Raw genomic sequence first — 15,609 nt, 5'->3', positions numbered from 1 at the left:
TCAAAATTTAAGCATTACCAAAGAGTTTACAGGAAAAATTAGTAATATCTCTTTCCTTCCCTGTTTCCAGTAAGTAAGGTCCCCTCCCTAGAGACAAATCCTATTAACAATATTTTATTTATGGTATTGTTAGTTAGAATAGGGAAACAGGGTCTCAGATGGCAGTCAGAGGAAGTGGCGACTAGAAAAACAAACAAGTCTGCAGAAAGGGGAAGCCATGGACTGGAATGGGAACCTCTGGTGAGAGAATATGCCAAACACGTCCCCTCTCCTAAAAGCATGCCCGTTTCCCAGAAAGCATGTCCCCTTCCCTGCTGGTCTTGGGGCACATGCAGGTTATTCCCTATCTGCATAGGGTGTGACCTATGAGGCCTCAGGAACCCCTCAGAGGAGGGAACAAGGGATATAAAAGAGGGAAGCCAAACTAGGACAGGGCCACTCCTGTGGGGTGGCCCACTCTTAACGTGTCAAAAGTGTACTGCTTGCACAATAAATCTTGCCTGCTTGAGCTGTAACTGTTGGTCATTTCAATTCTTTGCTACGATGCAACAAGAACTGAGGAAGAAGGACCAACCAGACAGAATGTATCCTTTGCATTTATGGTCATGCATGCCCAAACTGATAAGATCTTTAAATACATTATCTCATTTAGTCGTCACATCAGCTAAGGGTTATTTAAGTTAAATAGCTGAGTTATATTAGGAACAGAATTTTATAGGTCAAAAATAGTCAAATATCAACAAGTCATATGGTTGGATCTAATTTAGGTAAGTGGGAGATTTCCATTTTCTGTAGCAAGGAAGAGAAGGTATCCTGAAAGCTTTTCACCGAACTGTGTAGCTGGGTTTTCAATAAGGGGAAGTTCCCAGAAGACAAGTATAAATTGGGAAATGAAATCAGCCAGAAACCTGAGGGATGGAGGTATAACATTCATGAAAAACCAGGAGAGAAAGCCTTTGAGCTCATAGAGAAAATGGAGGGTTCACAGGAAATGGAATTAAAACTTTTATAAAAAAGCAGGGAACTTTGATTGACTGCAGTCTCAGTTAAAGGGAAATTTAGAAAAAAATCTGTCCTTCAGCACATATAGGCAAAGAAAGAACTTGCCTTTCTTGTTTTGGCTCCAGGTGGAGGAAACACAAAGGGCTTCCCTAGGAATTCATTATCCTTGGCGGTGGGGCTGGGGGGTGGGGGGTGGGGTGGCAGCAGAATTTTTAGCTAAAGTTTGAGATTCTAATCTGTGCTACCCATATAGAGTGTGAAATTCCAGTTAAGGAAATAGCATAAAAGGGGTTTGAGCTGGGAATATGCCTGATAGATCTGTCAGAAGCAATCACACAAGAGTCCTTTTCAACCCAGACAAGAAAAGATACCCACAGGCAAAGTATGACTTAACATGAAATAAAAACACAGTAACAAGATGCATGGGGGGAGAGGAGACTTAAGATTCAAGACAACAAATAGAACTTCTAAACTTGACTTATTTGATCATTGAAACAAAAGTCTCAATGGGAAAGTCAAACAGCAGTTCTGACACAGATAATAGAAAATCATTGAAATCAAAGATGAAGCTGAGGAAAGATAACAAAAGGAAACATGTAAAAGAGTTTGAGAGACATGAAAGAGAAGCAAGGCTCTTTATGTCGCTAAAACCAATTTTCAAGAATAGCCAATATTTGAAGAAAAATATTGGATGAGGATCTCCAGAATAGTAGGAAGACAAGAATCCTCAGGCTCAGAAAGTGAGTCCTAAGCAGGATAGAAAAATATATTTTTATCATGGTCAAACTGCTGAAATGAAAGATAAGGTCTTTTAAAACAGCCAGAAAAATAGAAGGTTTTGGTATTTTGGTTGAGATTACTGAGAAATGGAACATTTTCTGCCACATCAGTAAACAAGGATGTCACAGTCATCAGTGATCGCAGCCTCCACGGACGGAACTCAGGAAGGAAAGAATGCTTGCCATCTAGCAGCCGTCAGACTGCAGCCACTCCCCTAGGTGAGCCCTGAGAAAACTCAGGATGTGAAAACAAAGGATACTGGCCCCAGATAGCCAAGCTGCATATCAAAGGAATGATTTCAATGAGCCCAGACCCTTGTATCTTCATATACATAGAAATACTAAATTCTTTAACTTGGGGTGTCTTGTTTTCTTTCATTAACAATCACCTTTTCATGTTCAGACTACCTGCCCTTTGTTGCAAAACTTCTATATAACCTGGCTCCCCTCCTTGGAGCAGTTCTCTCAGGGTTACATGAGATGCTATCTCCTGGGTTTGAAGTCCTGATAATTCCCGCTGAATAAAGCATAACTCTCAACTTTTAGGTTATGAATATTTTTAAAGGCAACATTACAAATCCAGCAGAGAAAAGTTTTGAACTCACATCTTTCAGACTGCAGACCCCTTCACCTTGCAGTTGCTCTGTTTTGCTCCCTAGCATTCCTGATTGCTGTCTTTTAATCTCTTGCTGTTATTCTCAGTCCCCTTGAAATACTTTTATAAATATTTAATCTCTTCTAACAGCTTTTAGTTTTTATCCTCTGCTTTTTAAATTTTAAATATGTCATTTATTCAACAAATATTTACTTAGCAACTACTGTGTACAAGTCACTATTCTAGGATAAAAAAACAAACAAAATTTCTATAAAATAGAATAAAAGTTCAACAAATACCAGCCCTGATATTAGGCTGCAGTGATACAGCTTGAGGTTTGGCTAGTATGCTTTCTGACTTTTCATGCTGAACGGATTGCTAAACTCCTTCCATACCATCTTGGATGTATCCATTTTCACCCAAGTTTGGTGCTTTTTCTTGGAATGATCTCATCAACTCTTATATACCCAGTCTAAGCCTTATTTTTGTGGGGATAGGGAGGTACAGAGTTACAGGGCTTCCCTGGTCTGGTTGCTCAGCTGGTAAAGAATCTGCCCGCAATGCAGGAGACCCAGGTTAAATTCCTGGGTTGGGACGATCCCCTGGAGAAGGGAACGGCAACCCACTCCAGTATTCTTGCCAGGAGAATTCCATGTTCAGAGGAGCCCGGTGGGCTACAGTCCATGGGGTGGCAAAGAGTTGGACACAACTGAGTGACTAACACTTTCACTTTTAGGGAAGTACAGATATTATGGTTAGTAAACTTTTGACTCTTTAGTTTAGTGGGTTGTAGTTTACTTAGGTTTTGTGGTGAAAACTATTTCTTTTCTCCTCCTTCTACATTTATGGCACATAACAGGAACCCCTAGTTTATTCTGCAAATATACATGATGTTCTATTCCTATCTCTACTTTTTCCAAATGTGGACAAAAAATGTCAACTGCCCTGTCAGTGAACAAGGATGTTTCAGCCATAAGCCATCAGTCACTGCAACAGCCTCCATCTCCCACTCTTGTGTGCCCCAAGGGGAATTCAGGATAGAGAAAAAGAGGAGACTGGCCATAGATAGTTAAGATGTACATCAAAAGAATGATTTCTGTAAGTCCAGATGCTTGCATCTTCCCATATACCAGAAATCATTAAATTCATCCATCTGAGTTATCTGAGTTTTTGTGATTAGCAGTAATCTTTTGATATTCCAGTATGTAGTTTTCCCTCCAGTAAAAACTCCTATGTATCCTGGTTCCTTCCTCAGAGCTATCTGAGAAGCTGCCTTCCCAGGTTATAGTCCTCCATCAGGCCACCTCATAAAACTCAGTTTTTCTGAGTACTGAGAACTACTGAGAACTAAGTAATTTTCAGCTTTCAGGTTGTGCATTTTTTTCAGTTGACACAACCATCTTGTCTTTGTAGTATCAAAACAGAAACAAAAAACACAAAAGAAATAAGTTTACCAGACTTCAAAGAACACCCAACTAATCTGATCACTAGTCACAAAAAAAGAAAACAGTGATTCTACCTATCTTTTAAAACATGCACCATGTATATGTATATTATTTTGCATTTGTATAGGTTTATATGGCTTCAAATTCTTTCATAGGTATCATCTTTAAAGTCATATATATGTGTATATATAGCTACCTATGTTTGTAAAAAATTCAGAAGTTAACAGTTCAATCAAAATTACGTAGATTTCTGTTTTTGAGGAGGGTGGTTTAAATTTTATAATTTTCTATTCCAAGGAGACAGTGGAAATTATCAGTCTATAAGGAAAAGTATTAAATTAATCCATGGGTTCCTTTATAAAGGCAAATCAATTATCTACAAAGTGAGTGAGTGAGTGAGTGAGCGAAGGTCACTCAGTCATGCCTGACTCTTTGTGACCCCATGGAATTCTCCAGGCCAGAATACTGGAGTGGGTAGCCTTCCCCTTTCCCAGTGTATCTTCCCAACCCAGGGATTGAACCCAGACCTCCCACACTGCAGGCAGATTCTTTACCAGCTGAGCCACAAAGGACGCCCAAGACTACTGGAGTGGGTAGCCTATCCCTTCGCCAGGAGATCTTCCCGACCCTAGGAATAAAACTGGGGTCTCTGGCATTGCAGGCAGATTCTTTACCAACTGAGCTATCAGGGAAGCCTATCTAAAAGTAGATTGTTCTTAATTTTATAAAATGTTTTATTGTGAGTCTATCATATGGAGTAAAGGTGTGCAATTGTGTAAAATAACAAAAATAAAAGGAACAACCTTGTGTTTATCAGCCAGCTTAAGAAACAGAACATTACTAATACTTGTGAAGGCTCCTGTGTGTCTCTCCTTGATAGCAACACCACTATCTCCTTCCCAGAGGCAATCAAGGTCCTAAATTTTGTGATAATCTTCCTATTTTTCTTCATGTTTTAATCACATGCGTGTGTCTGAATAATATCTTGTTTAGATATCCCTGTTATTGAACTATGCATGAATGGAACTATACTTTTGTATTCTGCAGTTCGCTTTTTGACTTCAAAAACTTTTCTGAAATTTATGTTGATGTATATAGCTGTAGTTCATTTTTACTACAGCACAGTATTTCACTGTATGATTATATAACAATTTTATCCATTCTAACTTTAATGGACAATTGAGCTGTTTCTAGTGTTTCCTGCTACTACGGATAGTGCTGTTCTAAAGCTTGTATGTGTTTCCTGGTACACATGTGCAAAGATTTGGAGTAGAACTGCTTAGGCAAGGTGTATATGTACACTCAAGTTGACTGGGAGATAAGGTATTCCCCAAAGATGATTATACCAATTTGTGGTCTTAACTCCTCTGAGACATTCTATCATTCTATGTCCTTCTTATCACTTGGTTTTGTTAGACTTTAATTTTTTTCTAGTCTGCTAGCTGTGAAATGGTATATCATTATTTGAATGTTCACTGACTGTCATGAGGTAGAGAACCCTTTCATATTTATTGACTGCTCATGTTACCTATGTGACATGATTTTTCAATAAAAAATTGATTTATATTTTTCTATTGATACATGATGTTGGTGTATATTGTAGACACTAGTGCTTTTTTATTTTTTGTTATGTGAATCACAAATGTATTTTCGCAGTTTGTGGTTTGTCTGTTACATTATTTACAGGGTCTTTTAAAAAAATTGACGTATAGTTGATTTACAATGGTATATTAATTTCTGCTACACAGCAAAGTAATTCAGTTGTATATATGTGTGTATATATATATATACATATTTACATTTACACACACACGTACATATATATATACACACACACACATACTCTTTTTCATATTCTTTTTCCATTATGGCTTATTATAGGATACTGAATATATTTCCCTGTGTTATACAATAGGACCTTGCTGCTCATCCATTCAACATATAGTATTGGGTTGGCCAAAAGGATCATTTGGGTTTTTCATAGGATGGTATGGAAAAACCCAAATGAAGTTTTTGGGCAACACAATAGTTTGTGTCTGCTAACCCCAAACCCCCAGTCCACTCCTCCTCCAAATCCCCTCCACCTCGGTAACCACAAGTCTTTACAGGGTCTTTTAATGCATGGTTCTTAATTGTGGTGAAGTCAAATTTCTTAATCCTTATTACAGTTTACATAATTTCATTTAAGAAATTAAGGCTATGGAAGTTTTTATCCTATATTTTCTTCTAGAATTTCTAATATTTTATTGTCATACTTAAGGCTTAATATATTAGAAACTGATATTTTTGTTTTTGCTGTAAGGCTTGAGTTAAGGGTCAGTTTACAGTTTTATCCTTATAGATAAGCAATTGTTCTAGAACCAGTTATTGAATAATCTGTTCTTTTCCACCAATCCTGAATTTAGTTGTGCCTTATGTCAAGTTTTCTACGTGCATAGATCATTTTCTTATTTTTCCATTCTATTCCATTGCTCTATCTCTGCACCAATTACACAGTTTTAATTATTACAAATTTTTATGGTAGGAAAAATCTGCTTGATTCTTTAGGACTCTCTTGGCTCTTTGCGCTTCCATTTAAGTTTTTAAATAATTTTTAAAAATCTGTAATTCCAGTAAATAGATATAATTTGAGGAAACACATATTTTTACAATATTAACTCTTCCAACAAATGAAGCTAACATGTATATCCATTTATTGAGAACTTTTAAAATGTCTTTTGATTCAGTTTTATTATTTTCCCTGTAGAAGGCTTGCTTGTTTTTTGCTATGTGTATTTCAAAGTACCATCTATTTTCACTGCTTGTATAAATAGTATCTTAAAAAAGTTGAATTTTCTGTTTGTTGCTGGTGTATAGAAATACAATTGTTTTCTGTGTATAAATCTTATGATGGTTGGATGGCATCATTAACGTGATGGACATGAGTTTGAGTAGGCTCCGGGAGTTGGTGATGGACAGGGAAGCCTGGTGCGCTGCAGTCCACGGGGTCGCAAAGAGTCGGACACGACTGAGCAACTGAACTGAACTGAATCCTATGTAATTTCTACCTTGACAAATTTCCATGATAATTCCAGTAATTTTTGTGTCCCTTCTTGTGTTGTCTATGCAGATGACCATATGATTTACAGATGACGTTTTTTCCCCTTCCATCACTTTTCTATCATTTTCTCCTTAAGACCTTCAGTATAATGTTGAATATCTATGATAGTGAGTATGCTTATACTGTTACTTAAAGTGAACACTTTTAGCATTTTACTACTGAATATATAGTCTCCTTTTGTACATACTGATGAATTTGTTGTTCAAACTATATCTTTTCTTTTTCTCCTTGTGTTTTGGTATTAAGTTATAACTTGTAAAACCAGAGTGGATTACTTCTTTTCAGTCTTTTAAAGAGTTTTTGTGAAATATGAGTACTCTTTTCCTTGAAAGAATTAGAATTGTCCTATGGAATCGTTTGAGCCTTGTGTTTGATCTATGAGGGAAAAAAATGATAAATCTAATTTCTTCAATGGCTATAGACCTAGTTTCTACTTATTGAGTTTGCTTTAGTAATTTGACCATTTCACATACTTCAAAAGTTCTGGGAATACAGTTGTTTATAATACCCTCTGCTTGATTTCTGCAGTATTTTTATATTTTCCTTTCCCCAAATTATTTATCTGTGACTTTTTCAGTTTTTTCATTTTGCCAGTTTTCTTAGTCTTTCTGAAGAAATATATTTTGGCTTTGTTCATTCCACCTATTGAATCTTTATTTTCTTTTCCACTCACTTTTATCTTTATATCTGATTTCTTTCAAGTTATTCTGCTTTTCTAATTTCTTAAAGTTGTATATTTAGCTCACTTACCTTCAGATTTTCTTCTCTAACCCAAGTACCCAAGATTATTGGATTATCTTCTCTGCAATCAAAAGTGACTGTTCTCACACATGAAAAGATGCTCAAGATCACTAATTATCAATGAAATGTAAATCAAAACTATACAGAGGTATCACTGTATACCAGTCAGGAAGGCCGTAATCTAAAAGTCTACAAATAATAAATTCTGGAGAGGGTAAGAGAAAAGGAAACCCTCCTACAGTGTTGGTGGGAGTGTAAATTGGTACAACCACTACGGAGGACAGTATGGAGGGTCCTTAAGCTAAAAATAGAGTTAGCGTATGGTCCAGTAATCCCCCTCCTGGGTATATAACCAGAGAAAAAGTGAAGTGAAAGTGCTAGTCACTTAGTCATGTCCAACTCTTTGCAATACCATGTACAGTCAGGGTCCTCTGTTCATGGAATTCTCCAGGAAAGAATACTGGCGTGGGTAGCCATTCTCTTCTTCAGGGGATCTTCCTGGCCAAAAGATCAAACCTGGGTCCCTCCTGATTGCAGGCAGATTCTTTACCATCTGAGCCACATGGAAGTCCATAACCAGAGAAAATCATAAACCATAATGAAAAAAGATACATGTACCACAATGGTCATTTACAATAGCTAAGACATGGAAGCAACATAAATGTCCAGAAACAGAGGAATGGATAAAGAAGATGAGACACATATACACAATGGAATATTACTCAGCCATAAAAATGAAATAATGCCATTTGCAACAACATGGATAGACCTAGAGATGACCATACTAAGTGAAGTAGGTCAGACAGAAAAAGACAAATATCATATGATATCACTCTTATGTGGAATACAATTTTTAAGATGATATGATACCTGTTTACAAAACAGAAACAGATTCACAGATTTCAAAAGCACACTTATGGTTACCAAAGGAGAAATACTATCAGAGGGTAAGAGAGGGATAAATTAGGAGTTTGGCATTAACACACACACACTACTATATATAAACTAGATAACCAACAAGGAGCTACTATACCGCACAGGGAACTCTGCTCAATATTCTGTAATAACCTATGTGGGAAAAGAATCTGAAAGAGAATGAAAGTATGTATATGTATAACTGAATTACTATGTTTACACCTGAAACTAACACAATATTTTAGACCAGCTACGCTCCTATGGACACTCTTAATACAGCCATGTTTCTTCATTTTGGCAGTGACTTTTTTTTTTTTCCAGTTTTCTCTATAGCCCCATAGCCAACATCACTGTCTCTCTTTAGAGATGACCAGATGGCCGGTACTTCCTTTATCAGTGGTTTGACTGCCAGATCTACAGAGGGGCATCTTATGAACTCCTGAGCATCAGTTCAGTTCAGTTCAGTTGCTCAGTCATGTCCGACTCTGCGACCCCATATTCATGGGACAGCAGGCCAGGCCTCCCTGTCCATCACTAACTCCCGGAGTCTACTCAAACTCATGCCCATTGAGTTGGTGATGCCATCCAGCCATCTCATCCTCTGTTGGCCCCTTCTCCTGACCCCAATCCCTCCAAGCATCAGGGTCTTTTCCAATCAGTCAACTCTTCGCATGAGGTAGCCAAAGTATTGGAGTTTCATCTTGAGCATCAGTCCTTCCAATGAACACCCAGGACTGATCTCCTTCAGGATGGACTGGTTGGATCTCCTTGCAGTCCAAGGGACTCTCAAGAGTCTTCTCCAACACCACAGTTCAAAACCATCAATTCTTTGGCACTCAGCTTTCTTCACAGTCCAACTCTCACATCCATACATGACCACTGGAAAAACCATAGCCTTGACCAGATGGACTTTTGTTGGCAAAGTAATGTCTGTGCTGTCTAGGTTGGTCATAACTTTCCTTCCAAGGAGTAAGTGTCTTTTAATTTCATGGTTGCAATCACCATCTGCAGTGATTTTGGAACCCAAGAAAATAGAGTCTGACACTGTTTCCACTGTCTCCCCACCTATTTCCCATGAAGTGATGGGACCAGATGCCATGACCTTAGTTTTCTGAATGTTAAGCTTTAAGCCAACTTTTTCACTCTCCTCTTTCACTTTCATCAAGAGGCTCTTCAGTTCCTCTTCACTTTCTGCCATAAGGGTGGTGTCATCTGCATATCTGAGGTTATTGATATTTCTCCCAGCAATCTTGATTCCAGCTTGTGCTTCCTCCAACCCAGCATTTCTCATGATGTACTTTGCATATAAGTTAAATAAGCAGGGTGACAATATACAGTCTTGACATACTCCTTTTCCTATTTGGAACCAGTCTGTTGTTCCATGTCCATTTCTAATTGTTGCTTCCTTCCTGACTTGCATACAGGTTTCTCAAGAGGCAGGTCAGGTAGTCTGGTATTCCCAACTCTTTCAGAATTTTCCACAGTTTATTGTGATCCACACAGTCGAAGGCTTTGGCATAGTCAATAAAGCAGAAATAGATGTTATTCTGGAACTCTCTTCAGCACCCTCTAATCAGAGATCTGGGTCCCAGCTCCGTAAAGTCCCTTTTCCAAGCTGTTAGATTCCAAGAGCAATCACCTCTTCCTTTCCCCCCAACAGCTTAGAAGTAATAGATAATGCTTATGGTTACTGTCTCTGTTACCTCAGTTGTCCTCAAGTCTCTTTACACAGTTCCTATATTAATTTTATCTTTTTCTCTGAATGAACCCTAACTGATAAAGTCACATACTATATGGGTTAAATAATTTTTCATGAGTCAGTTTTAATATTTTCCATCATTCTAGATTTTGAAACATTACATCTGCTTGAAATTTAGCTTCGTACACTTCAAAATAACTTCTGCTTGATTCTGCAGTCTAGTTATAGACTTTTAAAAATAATGATACAACATATTCTTTTAATATGAGTATGCTCCAGTTGCATCTTGGAAATTTTTATATATAGTTTTTCATTCATATTTGATTCTAAGTATTTTAAATTTCTGTGTGGTTTCTTTTACCCATAGATAATTAGAGCATGTGAATTTAAACATGAGTTTTAAAAATTCTCCTTTTGGTAGTTATCATCTAACTTAATTTTCTTGAGGTCAGAGGTCAGAGATTAGGACATGTATAATACAGGTTTTTGAAATTAAAGAGTTGCTTTATGTCCAGATCATAATGTATTTCAAAGGAATGTTCCATGTGTGCTTGAAAACATATTCTAATAGAGAGCTCAGAATCTGATATATGCACATTAGATCAAGTTTTTTAATTGGGTACAAATCCTCATCCTTAGTGATTTCTTGGCCTACTTTTAAAATCAGTTACTGAAATTGATGTGATATATCTTTGTTTATTTTGTTTTGTTATATTCACTCATTTGTGTATTCTTTAGATTCCATATATAAGTGACAACATAGAGTATTTGTTTTTCTCTGGCATTTTTTCTCTTGTGTTTTTATTTTTTAAATTATGGAAGTGGTATAATATTTACAGGAGACTTGGAAAATACAAAGCAAGGCTACCTATAGTTCCACTATATATTATAATTATTTTTTAAATAGACAAATTAAGATTTTTAGTTGGAGGTCTAATACCAAACTCTCAAAAATTAATAGAATGAAAATACAGAAAAGTATAAGGACATAGTAGACCTGAAAAGCACTATGAATCTATTCAACATAATTAAGATTTATACAACTTTCATAACAATTTTCATATAGCCGTAAGATACAAATTCTACTCAAGTTCCCATAGACTATAGGAACAGTGGAATATATCCAGGGACACAAAACAGGGGACATAAATTCCATGATATAAGGTATTGGAAGCATACAGAGTTTGTTCTCTTATCACTGTGGAATTATGTTAGAAATCAATATCAAAAGATATTTGAAAATAACCCACATATTTTCAAGTGAAATGTGACATTTACCAAGAGAGACCTTTGACTTAGCCATTAAAAGCCTCAATATAGTCAGAAGACTGAAAAACCACAGAAGGTGATTGCAGAGAAAAAAGCATTTAAATGAGAAATTAATAGATGTAATATATCTTTAACTGTGATGGTGAATTTACCTATCCTTGTAATTTTTCTTTATTTAAAGCTATGTTTTAGTTATGTATAACTTCAGAATTATATATATTCTCTTGGATTGGGAATTGTATATACTTGTGACCCTCTTTATTTTGAATGTTGCTTTGGTCTTAAAGCCTGTTTTATTTGGTTTTATTTAGCTCTATCAACTTTGCTTTGGTTAGTATTTGTATATTTTCTCATCCTTTTACTCTCTATCTTTCAGTGTCTTTATTTAGTTGATGTATGATGGTAACAATCCCTTAGAAAAAACAGAGCAGGTCTCATAGTCAACAAGAGAGTCTGAAATGCAGTACTTGGGTGCAATTTCAAAAATGACAGAATGTAATCCAAGTCTATGCCCCAACCACTAATGCCAAACAAGCTGAAGTTGACAGTTCTATGAAGACCTATAAGACCTTCTAGAACTAACACCAAAAAAAGATGTTCTTTTCATCACAGGGGACTAGAATGCAAAAGTAGGAATTCAAGAGAGAACTGGAGTAACAGGCACGTTTGACCTTGGAGTACAGAATGAAGCAGGGCAAAGGCTAACAGTTTTGCCAAAAGAACACACTAGTCATAGCAAACACCCTCTTCCGACAACACAAGAGATGACACTTCACATGGGCATCAGCAGATATCTGGTCAATACCAAAATCAGGTTGATTATATCCTTTGCAGTCAAAGATGGAGAAGCTCAATACAGTCAGCAAAAACAATACCAGAAGCTGACTGTGGCTTGGATCATGAACTTCTTATTGCAAAATTCAGGCTTAAATTGAAGAGATTAAGGAAAACCACTAGGTCATTCAGGTTTGATGTAAATCAAATCCATTATGATTCTACAGAAGTGACAAATAGATTCAAGGGATTCCATCTGACAGATAGAGTGCCTGAAGAACTATCAATGGAGGTTTGTAACATTACACAGGAGGCAGTGGTCAAAACCATCCCCAAGAAATAGAAATGCAAAAAAGGCAAAATGGTTGTCTGAGGAGGCCTTACAAATAGCCAAGAAAGGAAGAGAAGCTAAAGGCCAAGGAGAAAAGATATACCCATCTGAACGCAGAGTTCCAAAGAATAGCAAGGAGAGATAAGAAAGCCTTCCTAAGTGATCAATGCAAAGAAGTACAGGTAAACAATAGAATGGAGATCTAGAAAACAATAAACTAGATATCTCTTCAAGGAAATTAAAGATGCCAAGGGAACATTTCATACAAAGGTGGCACAATGGACAGAAAAGGAACGGACGTAACAGAAGCAGAAGATATTAAGAAGAGGTGGCAAGAATACACAGAAGAACTATATAAAAAAGATCCTAATGACCCTGATAACCACAATAGTATGATCACTCACCGAGAGTCAGACATCTTGGAGTCCAAAGTCAAGTGGGCCTTAGGAAGCATCACTATAAACAAAGCTGGTGGAGACAATGGAATTCCAATTGAGCTATTTTAAATCCTAAAAGATGATGCCATGAAAGTGCTGCACTCAATATGCCAGCAAATTTGGAAAACTCAGCAGTGGCCACAGGATTGGAAAAGATCAGTTTTCATTCCAGTCCCAAAGAAGGGTAATGCCAAAGATTTTTTCAAACTACTGGATAACTGCATTCATTGCATATGCTAGAAAATACTCAAAATTATCCAAGCCAGTCTTCAACAGTATGTGAATGGAGAAATTCCAGATATTCAAGCTGGATTTACAAAAGTCAGAGGAACGAGGTATCAAATTGCCAACAGTGGTTGAATCATAGAAAAAGCAAGAGAATTCCAGAAAAACATCTACTTCTGCTTCATTGACTATGTTAAAGCCTTTGACTGTGTGGATCATACAAACTGTGGAAAATTCTTAAAGAGATGGGAATACCAGACCCCCTTAACTGCTTCCTGAGAAACCTGTATGTGGGTAAAGAAGCAAAAGGTAGAACTGGCCATGGAACAATGGACATATTTGGGAAAGGAGTGTGTCAAGGTTGTATATTGTCAGCCTGCTTACTTAACTTATATGCAGAGTACATCATGAGAAATGCTGGGCTGGATGAAGCACAAGCTGGAATCAAGATTAACGGGAGAAATATCAATAACCTCAGATTTGCAGATGACACCACCCTTATGGCAGAAAGTGAAGAGTAACTAAAGAGCCTTTTGATGGAGATGAAAATGGAGAGTAAGAAAGTTGGTTTAAAACTCAACATTCCAAAAATGAAGCTCATGACATCCAGTCCCATCACTTCATGGCAAATAGATGGAGAAACAATGGAAATAGTGAGGGATTTTATTTTCTTGGGCTCGAAAGTCACTGCAGATGGTGACTGCAGCTGTGAAATTAAAAGATGCTTGCTCCTTGAAAGAAAAGCAATGACAAACCTAGACAGTGTATTAAAAAGAAGAGATATCACTTTGCTAACAAAGGTCCATCTAGTCAAAGCTTTGGTTTTTCCAGTAGTCATGTATGGATGTAAGAGTTGGACCACAAAGAAGGCTGACCACCAAAGAATTGACGCTTTTGAACTGTGATGTTGGAAAAGACTCTTGAGAGTCCCTTGGACTTCAAGGAGATCAAACCAGTGAATTCTAAAGGAAATCAACCCTGAATATTCATTGAAAGGACTGATGCTGAAGCTCCAATGCTTTGACTACCTGATACGAAGAGCCTACTCGTTAGAAAAGACCCTGATGCTGGAAAAGATTGAATACAGGAGGAGCAGAGATGACAGAGGTTGGGATGTTTTGCTGGCATCACCAACTCAGTGGACATGAGATTGAGGTAAAAATTGTTTTTACAAACCTGACAGCTATTTCTCTTCATATGTGCATTAGTTCTTACATGTCCTAATGAAGGACATTAAGACAATTTGCCTTTTTAAACTCTCCTTTAACCTTTTTTTGCAATATACTCTACTGAATGGCTTCCCTGATTGCTCAGTTGGTAAAGAATCCACCTGCAACGCAGGATACTCTGGTTTAATTCCTGGGTTGGGAAGGTCTGCCTGAGAAGGGATAGGCTACCCACTCCAGTATTGTGACCTGAAGAATTCCATGGACTGTATAATCCATGGGGTCACAAAGAGTTGAACATGCCTGAGTGGCTTTCACACTTCACACACACTACTGAATAAATATTTATACTTAATTCATTGGATGAGTATCTCTAAAAAAGTTTTTGTTACCTGAATTATTTTCATCTTCTTTAATAATGCAATTTGTGTGATCCCTGAAGACTGAGTTAGGACAACCTTCTAAGCCAAACCCCTGGTGACTTAAGAAAAACAGAATTGGTGGCTAGTGTCAACAGGACTCAAGTGTGAAATCACAATAGGGCAAAATGTAGTTGCAGGACTGTGGAATCAACTATGTAATTGTAAACTTGTCACATCTCTTACACTTCCGAATTTGTCAAGAAAAGTTTTATATATATATATATATATGTATTTAAAAATATAGTGGCTTTATATATGCCTGTAATTTTTCAAAACAAAATGAATTTAACTAGTACACTTAGGGAGACGGGTGTGACAGGGTTATGTCTGAGACAAAAAATTGAAAATCAGAATATCTGCTCATTCTCCAAACATAGATACATTCTCAACAGGAGATTGAATGATCTTTCTACACAACCTCTTAGGAATTTACTTCATCATGTAAATTCCCTTTTAACATGGGTTTCCCTCACTGTTCAAGCCTAGGACAAAGCCTCGATATTTCCTACCTGATGACAAATATTCTGTGGAACTGAGTGAAACTTGGATAACTGACAAGGTACAAAAAAACCCTGACTTTCTCAATACTTTAGCCACACATGATGCCTTTTGGTGACTGCTATACGAAAACAATGTGTTCATTCTAGTATACTTAATTGATTCTAAGAATTCAAAATTGGATACATACCTGGACACACATACTACCACA

General features: G+C 37.0%; 1 long non-coding RNA gene across 1 annotated transcript in view; it reads right to left on the bottom strand.

Annotated features, from left to right (window-relative positions):
• LOC110122369 (uncharacterized) overlaps positions 1-14,949 on the bottom strand; it is a 43,424-nt gene extending 28,475 nt beyond the window's left edge. Inside the window, exon 1 of the long non-coding RNA XR_002309219.2 lies at positions 14,871-14,949. This is a non-coding gene — a long non-coding RNA (uncharacterized lncRNA). The remainder of the gene's footprint in view (positions 1-14,870) is intronic.
• Positions 14,950-15,609: the final 660 nt, after the last annotated feature.

The sequence above is a fragment of the Odocoileus virginianus genome, chromosome 1, assembly GCF_023699985.2.
Source record: "Odocoileus virginianus isolate 20LAN1187 ecotype Illinois chromosome 1, Ovbor_1.2, whole genome shotgun sequence".
Taxonomy (NCBI): Eukaryota; Metazoa; Chordata; class Mammalia; order Artiodactyla; family Cervidae; genus Odocoileus; species Odocoileus virginianus.
Note: the sequence above shows the minus strand (reverse complement) of the source record. Positions and strands in the feature narration are given on the sequence as shown.